This window comes from Microtus oregoni, unplaced genomic scaffold (assembly GCF_018167655.1).
Source record: "Microtus oregoni isolate MIOR12 unplaced genomic scaffold, Mior012 000041F_ref0000270, whole genome shotgun sequence".
Taxonomy (NCBI): domain Eukaryota; kingdom Metazoa; phylum Chordata; class Mammalia; order Rodentia; family Cricetidae; genus Microtus; species Microtus oregoni.
Window position 1 is genome coordinate 538,222 of NW_024543208.1, and position 19,373 is coordinate 557,594.

The window sequence follows — 19,373 nt, forward strand, 5'->3', positions numbered from 1 at the left end:
GAATGGCTAAGTTCAAAAACACTAATGATCCACTGGAGAGGATGGGAGTAAGGGGAACACTCATCCATTGCTTGTGGGAATGCAAACTTGTACAACCATTTTGGAAATCAGTATGTCAGTTTCTTAGAAAATTGGGAATCAATCTACGTCAGGATCAAGAAATACAACTCTTGCATATACACAAAAGATGCTCGATCATATGTAAATTCATTTGTTCAACTGTGTTCAAAGCAGTATTATTTGAAATAGCCAAAATCTAGAAACAACCTATATGTTACTCAACCAAAGAAAGAAAATGTAGCACATTTACATAATGGAGTACTACTCAGTGGCAAAAAAAAAAAATAATGATATCTTGAATTTTGCATGAAAATTGGTGGAATTAGAAAACACTATCCCAAGTGAGGTATCACAGACCCAAAAAGATGAATATAGTGCGTACTTGCTCATAAGTGGATACTAGCTATAAACAAAGGGTACAAAGTCTATAGTTCTTGTTCTTAGATAGGCTAAGTAATAAGGTGAACCCTAAGTAAAATGTATTGATCCACCTGGAAAGTGGAAACAGACAAGATTGCCTGACAAAATTAGAAGCATGGGATTTGTGGGAGAAAGAAGCTTGGAAAGGGAAGAAGATGGGAGAAGGGGAGGGGTAAGGAGAACTTGAAGGAAAGGCATAGTTGAGATGAAAGAAGGACAGAGATGAGAGCAAGATAAGAAATATCTTGATTGAGGGAACCATATAGGGTGAGCAAGTAATTTGGCTCTAGAGAAATTCCCAGGAATCCACAAGGATAACTGCAGCTAAGACCCTAAGCAATAAAGGAGACATGGCCCAATCTTGCCTTGCCCTGTAGTCAGACTGATGAATATCTTAATTATCACCATTGAATCTTCATCCAAAAACTGCTGGAAACAGAGGCAGAGACCCACATCAGAACAGTGGACTGAGCTCTCAAAGTCCAGCTGGAGAGTAGAAGGAATGAGAATATGAGCAAAGAGGTCAAGACCATGATGAGTTCACCCACTTAAACAGTCTACCTGAGCTAATGGGAGATCATCAACTCCAGCCAGACTGGGGAGGAACAAGAATAGGACCAAGCTAGGACATCTGAATGTGGTTGACAGTTTGATGGCTAGGACAGACTGATGGGCCAGTGGCAGGAGAACCAGGTTTTATCCCTACTGCATGTACTGGCCTTTAGGGAACCTATTTTCTTTGGATGGATATATTGCTTAGCCTAGATATTGTAGGGAGAACCTTGTACCTTCCACAAAGAAATGTGCCTTACCCTCTCTGATGCATATAAGGGTGCAGTGTAGGAGGATATGTGGAGGGAATGGGAGGAGGGCAAGGAGTAGGAATTTGTATTGATATGTATCATGAAAAGACAGATAAGAAACAAGATTTTTCAGAAATAAGGAGTCCCCTTTACTGCTAAATATATTTCTTTACTGTCAAAGTCTAATACATTACAGAGCTTTCATTGTACTAATAAAACTAGTCTACTATTTATTTTAGGTATTGCTTTCCTGACAACCCTCACAGTTGTTGGACATTCTAGAACATCCATTTGAGTCATCTAGATTTCCATGTCAGAATAATCTGAGGTTATTGTATTCCTTAAAAGTGATCATTTATCTCATTTAAAACCCAAACTGGAAAGTTTGACCAAAGTCACTGTGAAGGTGAAGCTACCTCTATTTCTATGTTCCCTAAGTTTGGTCATTTGCATTGCAAACACATCTGCTTGGAGTTTTCAGTGAATTTACAACAACCCAGAGAAAGAACATCTATTTGATACCATTTTTCTGAATATGGAATTCAAGGTTAAGTAATCAGTCTTCATTGCTCTCTTCACTTAACTGAAATTATAAATATCTTGGAATCACCTATCATTATTCATTTATGGAGTTGTCTCCAGAAAGTAATAACAGAAGAGGGAAGACACACAGAATATGTGTGATGCCATAAAAAATGAGGTAGAGTCCTGGATGGATTGAAACTGAGAAACTGAGTGGCGTACCAACCTTCATCTCTCTCTGCTTCCTGTCACAGCTGTTGTCAGTTACATTGTTCCCAGTCCAGATTACCTGCCCTGCTTAATAGACTGAAAGGTTTATTCAGAACAAATCAGTCATACTTTAAGATGTTTCTTCAGAGATATTGTATAGCAATGAGAAAAGCAACTTACATTGAAAATTAATTTCATAATTGTGAAAGACATTGTGATTATACCTAGACAAGTCTTTCTGATCTTGACTCAAAAGAGTGAAACAGTAGAATATGTAGACAACTTGTTCTGTAAGGTTCTGAGCAATGTAAGGGGTGTTTCTCCTGGGAAATTGTGTTGAGGCTATTGCGATTATTTTCTGCTAAGGATTCTGGCTTCTTTCTATGTCATGAGGACTCCAGTGTGGGTGAATTTAAAGGTTAATAGCAAAACCATTACTCAAAAATAATTTCCAAATATAAGAGCACTGAGTACATGACATTGTTACTGATATCTCCTATTATCCAGGTTCAGTATGATAGAGACAGAGAAAAGAAAGTAGAGAAAAAAAGATATAAAAAAGTGCATTCAAGTCTACAACTAGAGACTGTAGAAAGTTGAAAAGGAGGAGAAAAAAGTTATCTGGGTGTTTAATGCACACAAGAGATGTACCAAAAACGTAACCACAATAGTGAGGAGTTTTATTTAGCATGGCTAAAGAGAATCTATGTGCTCTATGCAGGGGCAGCTAGAAAAATCCTGCCAGGCCAAGGCCTGGTGTGGGAGAATTGTCTGTATTCTGTCAATCATATTTTAAATAAATACTGATTGGCCAGACACGAAGTATAGGCGGGTCAATCAGATAGGAAGTAGAGGCAGGGGGAGGGGGGGAACAGGAGAATGCTGGGGAGGAAGCCCATTACTCCGCAATCCTACGTAGACAACCAAAGAAGCAATGTGTTCTGCCCTGCTGTGAAAGGTACCGAGCCATGTGGCTAACATAGATAAGAATAATGGGTTAATATAAGTTACAAGAGCAAATAAGTACCCTGAGCTAATTAACCAATCAGTTTATAATCTTATGGAGATCTCTGTGTGATTTTCTTTGTGGATTGCTGGCTGTGGGGTACTGGGTGGGATGGAAACCCCAACAAGGAGGCCCCGTATGCTACAAAGGCCCCATAAATAAAAGACATGAGCTTGTAAAAAAAAAAAAGCATTTATTTGAAAGGAGAGAATTTGAGCTGAGAATGCTGTTAACGAGATTTCCTTCTGAAAAGCAATAGCTGATGGGAAGATTCTCAGATTTAGTCATCCCCACTCAAAGCAGTGTCCATAAGATATGCTTGGTGTCACTTTGGAAGCTAGAACTGGCAAGAGGTAACCTATGCTCCTTGTTCATAAACTGTCTCTTTTCTGTCTTTCACACTGTCGTCAATTTAAATTTTACCCATTTAATGAGACATATGGTGCTCAAGACAAAGACTGCTTAACCATACGTCATAGGCATAATTTGATCTATTTAGTTTCAAGTAACTGTTCTATAATGATTGATCACTTATGGACTATTAAAAAGAAAAATAAAGTTCTTAAGGTAAATGCCTGTTCTTCAGACATGTCCCCCACAGGGAAATGTACTACTTATCTGTCAATTTCTTCTGAATATGAATTTCAAGTCATTTTATTCACCATATCTCTATAAAATATAGCTATAATTATTGAAACTCTCTGCTAGGAGAGTCCTTTTTCATCATTATATTTAGATTCACCACATAATAGAACTGTAAGATAATGCTTGTGTGCTTTTATCTCACAGGAACTGAATGAGCTGAATTGTCTAGGAATGAGATATAAATTTTTCTGTTGTCTACAGAAAAGACTTTACATATTTGACTTTGTTGGATCTTGTAGTTATGTCGTCATGATGGACACAGCTCACTTTATCATCCCTTAAAATATCTAAAAGCTTTGTCAATAATAATGTCTCCTCATGATTTTAGTTTTTATTTCTCACTCCTTCATATACAGTCAATGTTAGAGTAAGCAAGAATGTTTATAAAATAAAGAATATAACCAATACAAATACCACCATGATGTTCTTTAGGGTAAAAAAAAAATATATGTTCCTATTAACTATATTGTGACAAAGGTCATAGTACTAATGATTACCTTATATAAACCTAACATGAAGTAAACATGGCTCACTTGAACTGTGGAAAAATGGATTGAATGAATAGAAAGAACTAGAGGCTCTGTGGACGTCCTTCTGCAGTCTTTATATTTGCAAATCAATTACAACTTCAAATCTTATTTGGCTGTACATAATCCCTTTCATTTGTAATCTATATATTGTGTAAGAGAGAACTGACAAGCATGTAAAAGTAAATTGAGTGTAATAGTATCTTGCTATTAATCAAATATATATTACCTATAGTAGTTATGAATAATATTGTTATATATATATAAATATATATATATATATATATATATACATATATATATATATTTCAAGAGAGTTTTTCTCTGTGTAGCTTTGGAGCATGTTCTGGAACTCACTCTGAAGACTGGGTTGGCCTTGAACTTACAGATACTGGCCTGTATCTACCTCCTGATTGATAGAGTTATAGTGTGCCACTATTGCCTAGCCTATAAATAAATATTTTTAAATGTTCTCTAAAGAGTAATGTAATTCTAAGAAGGAAAGTTTTGTACCTACTCTCAAGGCAGAACTTCTGGTGTCCCTGAAGATGCTGTCAGTCCAGGAACCCAGCTGGCATCAGGTATCAGAAGTATTTGATGTCAGGGTACATGATAGTCAGCAAGGCTTAGAAGCCAGAGAAGCATGATGATACTTAAATTTTTACCTGTGATAGTAAGAGGAGATGTCTTCCTTCTCCCTCCCTTGGGAGGACTAATTCCTACCATTCACCTTTAGTCCAAGGATTTAGGCTCAGGAGCCACGTAAGATAGCATACTCTTCTCCCTAACACCTTTCCCGTCACACAGACTCAAGATAGTCCTACCTATAAGTCCCCCTCAGACATCTTGCTAGACTATTGACTAGGTCAATAGTCAGACATTGAGGAGGATCCAACAGGAGGGTATTGGAGACAAAATGTCTTGATTGTACCTGTTTGTAGATTAACTTTGTATCTAAATAGTAAACATCTTTAAAATGTTATTTTAATATTGAATCAAGCTACAGTCCTTAGTCCCAGACAGGATAGATAGGTAACAAGGAGTGCCAAAATAGGAATTCATGGAAGTAAAAATAGAACAAATCTTCTGAGGAAACTGAGGGCAGGTGGTGATGGGAACATTAGGGATCAGGTTGTAGGTATGATAGAAGGCCAGTGTTAGGAAAGAGATTTCTTGATTGGGAGGGAAGCGTTTTAGATCAAGGAGAAATCTGATACAAGAGAAGCTTCCATGAATCTGCAGGAATGACCATAGCCAAGAATCCTAGCCATAGTAGATAGGTATACTGAACTGGACATCTCCTGGAATCAGGTTGGTGACTACCAAATTTTTATCAAAGAGTTTTTATCCAGTAACTGATGGAAGCAGATGTAGAAATACAAAGGTAATTACTGGGCCAAATTCTGGGAATCTTGTTGAAGAGAGCAACAAGGAAGGATTGTATGAGCAGGACAGCTGGAGGGGCAAGGTCATCCCAAGGGAACCTACAGGTACAAATAACCTGGACTCACAAGAGCTCACAATACTGGACACCTAAGGAGACCAACCTAGGCCCTCTACATAATTGTGACAGATGTATAGCTCACCTACTTGTGAGACTTTTAACCATGGGAACTGGAGCTGTCTGTAATGCTTTGGCTGGCTTTAGAAACTTATCCTTTATACTGGGTTGTCTTACCAAGCCTTAAAACAAAGGAAAGAGCTTAATCTTACCTCAAGTGGTATGCCATGCTTTGTTAATATCCATGGGAGGCCTGAGTGTTTTTTAACAGAAAAGAGGAGGAGTGGATGGAAAGAGAGGGAAGTGAATATGAGGAGTGGAGGGAGGGGACACTATGCTAGGCATATAAAATAAATGAATAAATTAATAAGAATTAAATAGCAAACAAAAAAGGAAATGAACTTGAAATTTATTTATTATAAAAATAAAGCAAAAGTTTATTACAGGAAAGACAAAGTTTGGAGAAGGGTAATAATTTATTATAAGTTATTTTTTCTTAAATACACCTGAATTAGTTACTTTTATTAGTTCTAACACAAAATAATGAAAGAAAGCAACTAACAGAAGTGAGGCTTTGTTTTTGAAAATGACTTGAGGACATTGTCTATCCCAGTGGTAAGATAACAGCAGATTGTCTACAGATGCTGATTGTTTTATGTTTGCCATCAGAAGCAGAGAAAGTTGAATGGTCATGCTCAGTTTTTTTTTTTTTTTTTTTTTTTTTTTTGCAGTCTAGGAACTCAATCATGGATTTTCACCACAAACCCTCAGGATAAGTCTTCTCTGTCTATTAAATCTTTATAAAAACACCTTCATGAACACAGAGATATATTTACATGATGATTCTAAATTCAGGCAAGAAGACAAAAAAGATTACTCAACAAGTAGTCATAGCACATACCTTTAAACCCAGCACTTAGGAAGCAGAGGCAGGAAGAACTCACATGTGAGTAATAGGCCAGCATGATATACAAAGCTAGTTTTAGGATACCTAGGACTATTGGGAAACCCTGTTTTGAAAAGCCAAAAAAATCATCAAAGCACCAAAATAAAAGACTAATACATGTGTACAATCATGACAAATAACTGTACACAGGCAAACACAATGTCAAGTAGGTAATTTAAAAACATTTCAGTTCTTAAACTGTTTCTAGTTGTTTATATAAATAGTTTATCTCTGTGTCTCATTTGTTTACATCTGTTGCAAAGATGAGTGGCAAATGGATAGCATACCACCCAATTCCTGAGTGCTTGGCTAATCTCCAAAATAATTACATGGAAACTGTATTCATTTAAACACTGCCTGGCCCATTATCTCTAGCCCCTTACTGGCTAACTCTCACATCTTGATTAACCCATTTCTATTAATATGTATTGCCATTTGACCATGGCTTACCGGCATGAGTCTAACCACTGTCCATCTTGGGTAGGAGAAGCATGGCATCTTCCTGACTCTGCTTTCTTTCTCCCAGCATTCTATTCTGTCTACTCCACCCACCTAAGGGTTGGCCTATCGAAAGGTCAAGGCAGTTTCTTTATTTGACCAATAAAAGTAACATAGACAGAAGACCCTCCTACATCATTTCCCCATTTTCTGTTTAAACAAAAAGAAGGGCTTTCACTTTAACATAATAAAAATACATATAACAAAACAGTTATCAAGTAAGAATTACAGTTAAAATATTTATATCTATTTTATCTTTTATCATAACTAAGGAAAACTAAAACTATGACTATCCATTCTTCAACTTCATCAAAGACTCCAGAAGGATATAATATTACCTAAGTAAACAAGAAGTAAGCAACTTCTAAACCTCTAGAAATGACAGAGACATCTGGCTACCTGGACAGTCACCCAAAATTCTTTTGTACCATTGGAGCATCCATCTTCAGCCTTCAGGCCCATAGTATCCAGCGGACATTTCCATGAAGCAGGAAAATTCAAAGACAGTTCAGTCACTTTTTCTGTGTCCTGCAGAATGTCTTGTAGACTCTTTCATGAATCAGGAACCCCAAAACACCATTTCACCTTTAGACAAGTTCAGCAGTCCTCTCTCTGCAGGTTCTTCCTGTCCAGTTTATGCAACAGTTCAGGCAAGAGCAGTTTCTTGCCCAAATGGCTAACAAATTCCACAAGGAGCCTCTTCAGTGCACATCTTCCTCTTGAAGTAGATTGGTTCTGCCAGGAGCAGACGTGTCTGATTGCCATGAAAAGCTCTAAAATATTAAAACACTAAATGCCATATTCTGTAGTCTTTGAAAGATATGAAGAATGCCTATTTAACTGAAACATAACTCTACATATCTAGAAAATCTAACTAACATGAATACCAGCTTGACTATTATTGACATTAACAACCTATGTTTCCTAATTATACATTACATTTTTAAAATGAACTACACAATCACAATACCTTAATATCAGAAATACATATACATATAACAACATTCACCTTAAATTTCTATCAATAAATCAAGATCTATACCAAAGCAAATTATTCATATCTATATTTTATCCCCCTTTAAATGTAAAAGAATATTTATTAACAATATCTGGGAATATGGACATAGTTATTTCTCTCCAAATTCTTTCCTGCTTTATAGGGGCACTGTTAATCAGGTCTTTCATGATGTATCCTGTGTGCCAGGTTTATTTCAGTTGGCAGTTGAGTGAAGTAATTTTGTAGGGTGTTCACAGCAACCTTTCAGGAGGGTATGCTCTATCATACCATATTGGAATAAAAGCAATCCACAGGGTCTCATCTTCTGTGAAAACAAAAGAACTTTTCCAAAGCATCATATCCTTAGATCCAAATTCTGAAGTCAAGATAGCTTTATAATACACATGTTGGATTAGCTTAGTAGACCACACAATAAAATGTCTCTCTGTATTTAGCTCCTTCACAGTCAAGAAATTCAAAGAAAATAAAATATACAGAATCCAAACTCTGTGAATTTTCCATTTTTACGTAGCTTATTTTTCTTTATTTTTTTAATCTATAACTATCTGTACTGTCTCTTTAAAGACTTTACCCTTTTTTTAAGGCATTAACTTTTTTCTTCTCTCTCCCAAGCCTACATATGTTTAATGCTATGACCCATTTAGAGGTCTTTTATATCTGAATCTGTCCTATTGCATTGCCTGTAAATAATTACTGTCCAGGAACATTTTTGCTTTGTGCTTTTAAATCGCTAAGCACTTAAGAGTTTAAGCTGTAACATTCCTAGGTCAAAAGCAGGTACTGTGGGGTTGTCAAGCTGATAGTCATGTTAGTTAGATTTTCTAGATATGTAGAGTTATGTTTCAGTTAAATAGGCATTCTTCATATCTTTCAAAGTCCAACAATGGCGGAGCAACTTGTGACTCTAAATCAATTGTGCTTCTGAGCTGCAGAGCAGTGGGCTGCTCTGGATGTTGGCTCCACCTCTTTTCAATTTCAAAATGGAGGATGTACCATTTTCTGCTAGCTCTGCAGCCCCAAGTAGGAGCCACACTCAGTAGTTTAACTCTAAGACTGAGTGTGCAGCACAGAAAGTCTTTTCATCCAAGTTACAGCCAAATCTGCCATGCAAAGCACTGCACAGCCTGGAAACATCTCTCTGTATGGTGGCAGAAATCTGCCATGCTATCCCACTTGTCTAAGCCTGATCCCGCTGTCTGCCCAGGTGCAGGCAGGAAGCGCTGAGCCATTTGCATGGTCTCAGAGTACTTTCTTCCGGATCCCTAATGGGTAAAGAAACGTCCAGCCCCAGAAATGTTCCATAGCCTGAGATTGCACAGGCTGCAGGGCCCAGGAAGCCACATTCTAAAATGGTGCCGCTTTTTTTCTGCCGCTATTGCTGAAACAGGAAATCTATCTATGGCATATCCTAGCTAACAGCAAAAAGCTGTGTTAAACTCTTTCCCCTTTTTTAAAGGCTTTTAGGTTTTTACGTGGATTTAATTGGTCACATTGGGCACCACTCTGTAAAAGGAGGAGTGGCGGGCTGCCCAGCTAACTTTACAACCAAAATAATTACATGGAAACTGTATTCATTTAAACACTGCCTGGCCCATTAGTTCTAGCCTTTTATTGGCTAATTCTCACATCTTGATTAACCCATTTCTAATAATCTGTGTAGTTACTACATGGTGGTGTCTTACCGGGAAAGATCCTAACCTGCGTCTGTCTCAGGTTGGAGAATCATGGCATCTGACTAACTCTGCTTTCTTTCTTCCAGCATTCTGTTCGGTCTAATCTGCCTATCTCAGCTGCTGTCCTATCAAAAGTTTAAGGCAGTTTCTTTATTTGACCAATGAAAGTAACATATAGACAGAAGGCTCTTCTATATCAATATCATTTTTAAAAATGCTAAAGACAGGTCTGCAGAGTGTTTTCTGTGCCCTATTAAATGTTTCTTTTTACCACTTATTTAATCATTTTTTTCTGGGTTTACCTATGTATTCAGTGAGTGCGAATGTGTGTGTGTATCCGTGCAAACACGTATGTAGCAAGGAGTATTTTTGGAGGTTTGAGGATAACTTCTAAGATTTGGTTGTCTCCTGTCACCTTCTGGAATCTAAGCATGGAACTCTCAGGTTGGTGGGCCTGTTATACCAGTGCCATATATATATATATATATATATATATATATATATATATATATTTAGATGTGCTTATTTGTGAGTAAAATTTTATCTATATAAAATTCTTGATAAATTTAGAATCTTGATATATTTGGCTAAAACCATATTCTCTTTGTAACATAAAACCTTGAGATGCTAGTATAGAGTTAAACTAAAATGACTGATTCACTTTATTTTTACTTCTAGAAACTAAAAGTTGTTGCAAGAGGCTTTTAGCTGTGTGAGAAGGTCCAGGTTTCACAAGTTAGTGGCATATAGCTGTCATCAGTAATGTGTCCCAGAAAGCGGAAAAAGAATGCAAAGCACCAGAAGTTTCAGAAAACATCTGCTGTTCAGTGTGTTTGGCATCAGTCTGATTATACATGAAGTATCTTTTATCAGGGCTTCAAATAGCTCTGAATGAAAACTAGGATATCTTCTCCATTGTCCTCTGGCTTTAGAAAATGACTGTTCTTTATGTTTATGTGTTTGTTTGTTTGTTTGTTTTTTCTTGAACAATTGAAACAGACATCCAGAAGACATGCATTGTTGCTAGACTATGTTTTCATAGTGGATGATGTTTTGGAGTCTGTGATATGCATAACATCATCAGTACTGTTCCAGCAGTCTTAATCTTCAGTGTCAAGCTGCAGCCTATTTTCCTCTAAAACACTTACAACCATATGGTGGTTTTCGCTTTTGGTGTCACTTTGGTTGGGTAGGCAATACTTAGGCACAAGATGAGACATTTTCATCGATTCTTACAAGTTCTTTATTCACACTTGAGCTAAAACAGCTGGTGCAGGGTTAGAGAGCACTTGTGTCCCCCAGAGCTCTGGATATTGCTTTCTGCTTTACCATCTGTGCCCTGTTAAATATTCTTCATTTTTGCCAAGTTTGAACCAATTTATATGTAAAACCAGTTACTTAAATCACAGTCCAAGAAGCTTCAGGAGGAAAAAAAAAAGCATGATTTTAAACTGCACAACCCTTATACATTAATCATTAATACTGGAATGGGGGTTCAAGTACTGCCACATAAAAGATCATTGTGTGAAATCATGCCTGCTGGATTTTGGAAGACCAGTGAGCATGAATTATCTTTTCAGAATCCTTGACCCCAAAGTCACAGACCCATCCAAAGTCCTCAAACTTCACAATATGGAGAAATCCAGTATGGTTTATTAGTAAACAGCTGCAGAATCAATTATATTTTTCATTTTAGTGTTCTGTGCACAGTGGCACAGAGAGACCTGGAACACTGGCTAATTGTTTTAGTATCCTAATAATTTTACTGGCTTCTACCTGAAAAAAGCTTCAAGTAACAAGATTAGTCAGTATGTACCTGCACACTTTTAGAGATAGAACATCCTAAACAGCCACATGGAACAGGGATTAAATTAGAAAGGCCACTGTCCTGCTTTGAGATATTGATTTTTATAGTGAACGTGGCTGTCTTGTTATTTTTAAATTAGGGGCTAGTCCAAGGATATAAAATATTATATGCTATCATGGTTTTATTTGTTGTTCATTAAGCTAAATATAGAGTTCCACTAACATTCTTAACTAATAGTAAAATGGTTAATATCTGACTCTTGGTACTTGAGATAATAAATAAAAGATAAATAGAATGGCCATAAAACTGTTAATAAGCAATGACAAAGACAACATACAGATACCATTACCACCAATATTTGTTAAAGCTAATACCAACTACCAATGTATTTAGAAATTGATATATTATAGGGATATGTACTTCAATATAACTAACTTAAATATGTACATGCATCTAAATGTAAGGTAAGATGTAGCTCAGTTTTCAGGATACCTGTCTAGCTGGCATGAAGCCCTGGGTTTAATCTCCAGGACTGCATGAAACCAGGGAAGATGGTGTTCAAAATCCCCTACCACTCATTAAGAAGAGGTATGTGGATTAGATGTTCAAGATTATTATTAGCTATATAATTAGTTTAAAGAGAGTATAGGTCAGATCCCAAAAAATAAACAGAGTGAGAAAAACATCTAAAAATTAATGCAATCAAATATTTGATATTTATCATCTGCATGGATTTTATTATCTTCAGTTGTTATATTATATATTGTTTTATTTAATTCATACAAACCTAGAAAAGGGGTTTCAGAAGAGATTTTCCAGTACAGTAGACAGAATAGGTAGTCTAATTATATGTAGTACAGAAGTGTTGTTGATACATAATTCATGAAAATTTTCTTATTATCAAAAATTCCCATTTCTTCACATCTGAATATTATAATCTCAGGTTCAATATTTTTATATCACTTAGTTGTTACTACAATCTTTGCCATAGCATAATATGAAAGATGAATATGTCTGATTTTACACTCATGTCGTTCTCACCTGATTAATAATATGTTTTACATGGAGATAGTTTCTATATAATGCCCTTGTTAAAACACAGGTTAAAAACATCAACTTGTAGAAATATTTGAAATAATAAATTAAGCTCTCTATGGATTATTTGATGTTCTGGAGATTTTCAAATTTTTCTATTTATAACAACAAAATATTCTTCCTCTAAGATTGAATCGAATCCTTTAAATGTGGTTAGTTATTTTTATTCTTTTACACCTATAAAGCTAAGAATCATGTTGTCCCTACTGGATTGTTGTGTTTATCTAAATATACTTTAAAAATTAGGAGTCAGATACCAGAGTAAGAATCTGAATGGTTACAGAAATGACAGAGAAGCTACCAGTGTCCTCCTATCTCTTCCATACCTTGATCCAAAAGGACTCAGATCATCTCTAAGACCTGCTGTACTGCTTCCTATCTATCTGTCCTCAGTTCTCCAAAACCTCCATCATAATTTTGATCAGCTTGTGTCTAGCTCCACCCTTTGAGTCAAGGCAAACTTTACTGTCAGAATGCAAGAAAAATATTACACAACCTTGGATGCTCAGGAATATGTACTGCAAAAATTAAGGAAAAATTATTCCTTAAATATTTCAGTAAAAGCCAGTGACTAGGCTGTGCATTATAAAAACTTAAAGAAGTGAAGCAGATGAGTCTTTCAAAATATCCCAATGATAAAACCCACTTTCTTAAAAGAAGTATATTTAATGTTGTAAAATTAAATATTATCTGAAAAATGCTAAAAATCTACAAATATAACAATTGCAGATCTTTGAGAGATGTTATTTCTTCAAGCAAAAATACCAAGTCATAATATAAATTAAAATAAACACATAAAACATTTTACATATAGATTTTATGTCAATGTGCTAATTTTCATCATTCCTTATAGATGAATAACATGGGATATATACTAAAACTTTTAGCATCTTCTGAAATTATGTCTCATGTAAAGAATCATCCAGATTGGATCTTTCTTTTAGTAATAGGGATGACAATGTAGGGTACTTCAGGCTTGGAAATTTATAAAGTACATAAATATCTTACTAGGAGTTTAACCTGTTAAATTATTTGATGAGGGCATGACTAGTGCGTACAGCTTTCTCTCTGTGTGACTCTTGGCTTTATTTTGTTTGTTTCTTTCCTTCCTTCTTTTTTTTTCATTCCTTTTATTTTTTTCTTTTCTTTCTTTCTTTCTTTCTTTCATTTTTTTTTTTTTTTTTGGTTTTCGAGACAGAGTTTCTCTTGGGAGCATGTCCTGGAACTAGAACTAGCTCTTGTAGACCAGGGTGGCCTCAAATTCACAGAGATCCACCTGCCTCTGCCTCCTGCTGGGATTAGAGGCATGGACCACCACCAAAAACCTTGGGGTTTTTTGTTTGTTTGTTTTGTTTTTTAATATGAGAACAGTGATGTAGAGTCCAAGGGGGGGCTCTTAATCTAATAATCTCTCAAAGCCTCTCTAAGCCCCCAAATCACTCAGACTATTACTAAGGCTTTTGGTTGCATGCCACAGACTGAAGGCAAGGCTCTACTGTCGAAGACAAAACTTACATATTTCTTAGAACTCAGAGAAGTCTAGGTGGTATCTACCTAGACCCTTCATTCTTACTGATTTGTGATTATAATAATCGAAGTTTTCTTGAATTCTACCAGAGAAGAAAGGTAAACATCAACTCAGGTACAGCCTCTCAATCGGACAATGTGCAGAGAGTGAGTAACTTTGCAATACTTAGTCCTAAATGGGGTGTTTTCATCAAGTTCTCCCCCCCAGTGCTCAGGGAACTATGCAGAACAATTGGAAAAATTTCAAGAGCCAGTGGTATTGGATGGCACAAAGAAATGGTGTTTTCCAGCTACAACAGGACTCACATACATATGAACTCACCTATGACTTTCTCTGTGAACATACATAGAGACTGTGGCAGCATTCACAGAGCCTGCCATGATCCAAGACAGATGGGGTCCCAGTACTGAGAGGGGAAAAGAAACAAGAACTCCCATGCTTACCAAGAAGCAATTTCAAGTAGTTTTCAGGCATGATACCTTAATGGGTAAACACACATTTAAGGGCAGACCGCATGCTCAACAGGAGATGTCCAGCAATGAACTCCATGATATATTTGGAAGTTTTTTTGTCTCTTATTACTTTGGGAATTTTTCTATCTTAGACGTCTTTTGCTTGTAAGACTTGTTTTCTAATTCTATGTTTTTTATGAGGAGGTGTGTGTATGTATTGTGTGTGTGTGTGTGTTTCTTATGCCTCATTCTCTTCTGTAATGGTTTATTTTATTACTTTTCTTGAGAAAGAGAATGAGAGAGATAAGACACAGAGACAGAGGTAGAGAGAAAGAAAGAAGGCTTGAACTTGGACAGGTGGGGAAGAGCATGATCTAGGTGGAGATTAGTAAGAAAAAACTGCGATGAGAATATATTTCACAGACATAATTTATTTTTTTAAAAAAATAAATGAAAAAGCATATCATTGAGGAATAAGATATCAAATTACAGCCTTGTAAATGTTGAGTTAACCAGTTACATAGAAATACCTTCCAAAAGCTAGCTATTGCCAATAGAAAATATCCCTTCAATTAGAAGACTCAACTCTAAATGTAATTTATGATGAATACATACATTTTTATAAATATAAATCAGAATGAGTTAATCATTTGTTATTTAAATTATAAGCAATAGTTGCTTGGGAGAAAATCTCATTTTTTAATATCTTCTCTTTGAACAGCTATTATTATTGTCTTTCTTACTCAATCCCATTTACCCTTCTCCAAGTACTAATTTAATTATTTTATATTTTATTTCTAAATACAAACATGATTACTAAAAACACAGTACAAGTCAGGTTTTGTGAACATGCTTTTATCCAAACACACAGGAGGCAAAGGCAGGCAGATTTCTGGGAGTCCAAGATCAGCATGGTGTACAAGATTAATTCAGGATTGTGAGCTGGGATTACACACAGAGACCTCATTTCAATAAAACAAAATGGGAAGTAAAATCAGAACAATCAAAGAACAAACAATAAGCAAATCGTAGAACAAGAAAAATATAGAAAGGACTATCTAAAATGTTGAAATAGTTATTTGGATTAATGCACACATATGCAAAACATCATTTCATATAAGAAAAATTTGCAGTATTTGTCTTTTGGATTTGAGTTACCTTACTCAGGATGATTGATGCTACCTCTGTTTATTTTCCTGAAAATTCAATTTTTCTTAACAGTTTAATAATATTTCATTGTGTAAATGAACTACACAATTCTTTTTCCATTAAGTGGTTGATGGATATTTAGACCGGATCCAATTTCTGGCTATTGTGAAACCAGCAATGGGGTAACTTTGCAGTAAGACATAGAACCCTTCAGAAATTTGCACAAGAGTGGTGTACCTGGATCTTAAAGTAAATACATTTTCAGTTTTAAGGAAACTATACACTGATTTTTGCAGTGGATATATTTGATTAAATTTTTTTTTAATTTTTTAATTTATTTATTTATTAAAGATTTCTGTCTCTTCCCCGCCACCGCCTCCCATTTCCCTCCCCCTCCCCCAATCAAGCCCCCCCCCCTCAGCCCGAAAAGCAATCAGGGTTCCCTGCCCTGTGGGAAGTCCAAGGAACCCCCACCTCCATCCAGGTCTAGTAAGTTGAGCATCCAAACTGCCTAGGCTCCCACAAAGCCAGTGCGTGCAGTAGGATCAGAAACCCATTGCCATTGTTCTTGAGTTCTCAGTAGTCCTCATTGTCTGCTATGTTCAGAGAGTCCGGTTTTATCCCAGGCTTTTCCAGACCCAGGCCAGCTGGTCTTGGTGAGTTCCCAGTAGAACATCCCCATTGTCTCAGTGTGTGGGTGCACCCCTCGTGGTCCTGAGTTCCTTGCTCATGCTCCGTCTCCTTCTGCTCCTGATTTGGACCTTGAGATTTCAGTCCTGTGCTCCAATGTGGGTCCCTGTCAGCAAGAAATTATTATTTTCTTATCCTCATATTGCTTCTAGAATGTGTTGTCATTTGCTGTATGGATCTTGGCTATTCTGATTAGGTTAAGATGAAATCACAAAGAAGTTTATATGCATTTACATGATGGCTAAGGATGTCTAACATTTCTTTGCTTTTTAGTCATTTGTGTTTTATCTTTTATGAACTCTGTGTACTTCTATACATCAGTTTAAATTGGATTGTTTGCTTTATCATATTTAGTATTTTTAGTTACTTATAGTTTTGATACTTACCATTTATAAGTACTATTATTCTACTAAAGAAACATAGTAACACAATAATTTCTAACGATATTTTGTTAAACCCTATATATCACTCAAAACTTCCTCAAAGAAATTTCTTCTTAGAATAGATGGTAATTAACACAAAGACTCACAAATTGGTAATATGCATAGAGTGAGAGACTTAGGAGCATGAAGTCCTAAATTAGATTTCTTTATCAAACTGTTACTTTCAAAGTTCAGAAAGCTACGTTTATAGGTGAAATATTATAAGAACCAGAGGTGATAGATAATTGCTAAGACTACAGTCTCCTTTCTGGATAAATGGGACTAATAGAACAGAGTAAGATAAAAGTGAATAGAAGCCAGTTTTCCAAAAGGAAGTATTATTATTAATAAAAATAAATGAAAATTTAGATGTAAAGTCTAGAGTTACAGTAGAGTAAAGGAAAAATTTGTATATGATATAAATGAATTAGAAAAGAGTTTCAAAACTTGTTTAGTTTTTATCATATATATGATAATATGACAATTATATATGGCAATATATATTCTATAAGATGGATAAATATACATATATATTTCCTTCATGCAAATTTATTCATCTTATACAAAACTGTCTGAAAGAATTGAAATCAATTTCTCAAGGTCATTCAACTATCAAGAACAAAGCAATGTTCAAGACTTTAAGACTTGTGCTGTTTACAACACATCATTAAACTCAGAAAGACCTGTATAAAGAAAGGAAGGGTACTGGTGTGAGATGTTATCAAAGGTGTTAAAAAATCACTCAGATAAAGTTAAAGAGCAAGGAAGTCATAAAAAAACTTTAATATGTGTCATGACCTAAACAACTAAATAACCATATTCAGATTTAGTAAATGCTTAATGGGAGATTTGAAGGTCATCAACACCAAAAGCTTGAAAATGGAAACATATATCTACAGACTCAGAACATAATGACAAACTGGTTTCTATTTTTGAGAAAGTGAAATAAAGTTGATGTATGTGGATCTTAATGTAATTTCAAGTGATGCCTTATTTTGTGGTATTATATCTAGCTGGAAATTTCCAGTAAGGATTTCATGAACATCAAGAATATGAACTCCCAGGAGCACAATGCATCCCTTTAATCCCAGATGTAACAGGTAATCTTAGGAAGATCCAAAGCCTGTCAGTCCAAATGGTGCTTGAAAACCCTGGAGCAGAAGCACTTCGTTTCTTTGTGTTGTGATTAAGAATGCTTTAAAACAGTAATCCTTTGGGTGTCCTTTTTTTTCCATTAACTTTTAACATGACATAACTATTGACAATGACAATATCAAATATTATTTGCAAGATAAAGGCTTGTCATCAACATTTGGCATATTTACCTGCAGAATACAAAAAAAAAATATTTTCCACAGACTTTCGATGTTTTCATCATTTCTCACTCTTTTGGCACTCATTATGTCCTGGGCTTCAGGATCACAAACTTTTTTGAAAGGGTGTCGAAACATCATTTACTTAATCCCTACAAGATTCGCTATTCCTAACACAGTTGCTAGAATAACAACAGCAACAAATACAAATAGACAAAAAATCATGAAAATGCTGACCTAAATATGAATACAATTTAAGATCTTAGTACTCTGTATAAGTCTCAACTGAATTAAGGAGGGGACTCCTGATTTGAAGGAGCAATAAAGGCAGGCAATTGTTCTGTCATTGGGAAGTATAGTATAAAATTACTGAACACTAAACATCTTTCCAGTACAGAGTACAGATGAAATAATATACTAAGGAAAATAGCAAGAACTATAAAATTAAGGGATCTGGAAAAGAATGTTTCAAGCTACAGAGTTAAGTGAAAAAACATGCCATCTTGTTTTGATATGTAATTAGAAACTGAGATGGAAAAATCACTTAATAAAAAGACTCAGAATGTAAAGACTTATGAATGTGTTTAATTAAAAACTCATGCAAGCCATTTTAAAATTATGGGCTGGTGTCTCAATTAAGGCAATATTAAAATGTGTTTTAACAGGCTAAGGACTCTTTGCATAATGAAATAAAATTACTAGAAACTGCAAAGATCAGCACTAAATCTGGATTCTTTCCAAGAATACTTGACATGACAAAGTGGATCAATGTACACACTGTATCTCTTCTGCTTGAGTGCCAGCCAAGTCGACTTTATATTTGCTTAAATATACATTTAAGTTTTCGTAAAGAAAAAGGTGGATCATTTTTTATCAGGCCACTTGATGTTTTCATTTTTTTAATGTATGAAAATAACTATAGAAATTGTGCATTGGGACTGTCAATCTATATGATGCTGAGTGTTACAGGAGTTACACTCTACTGAATAAACTATTCACTATCAAATGAGTTTGTTCTTAAGATGTGTTCACACATACTGTGTTACTTTGTATATTCTAATCCAGTTGTATCCAAATATACTTTTTTT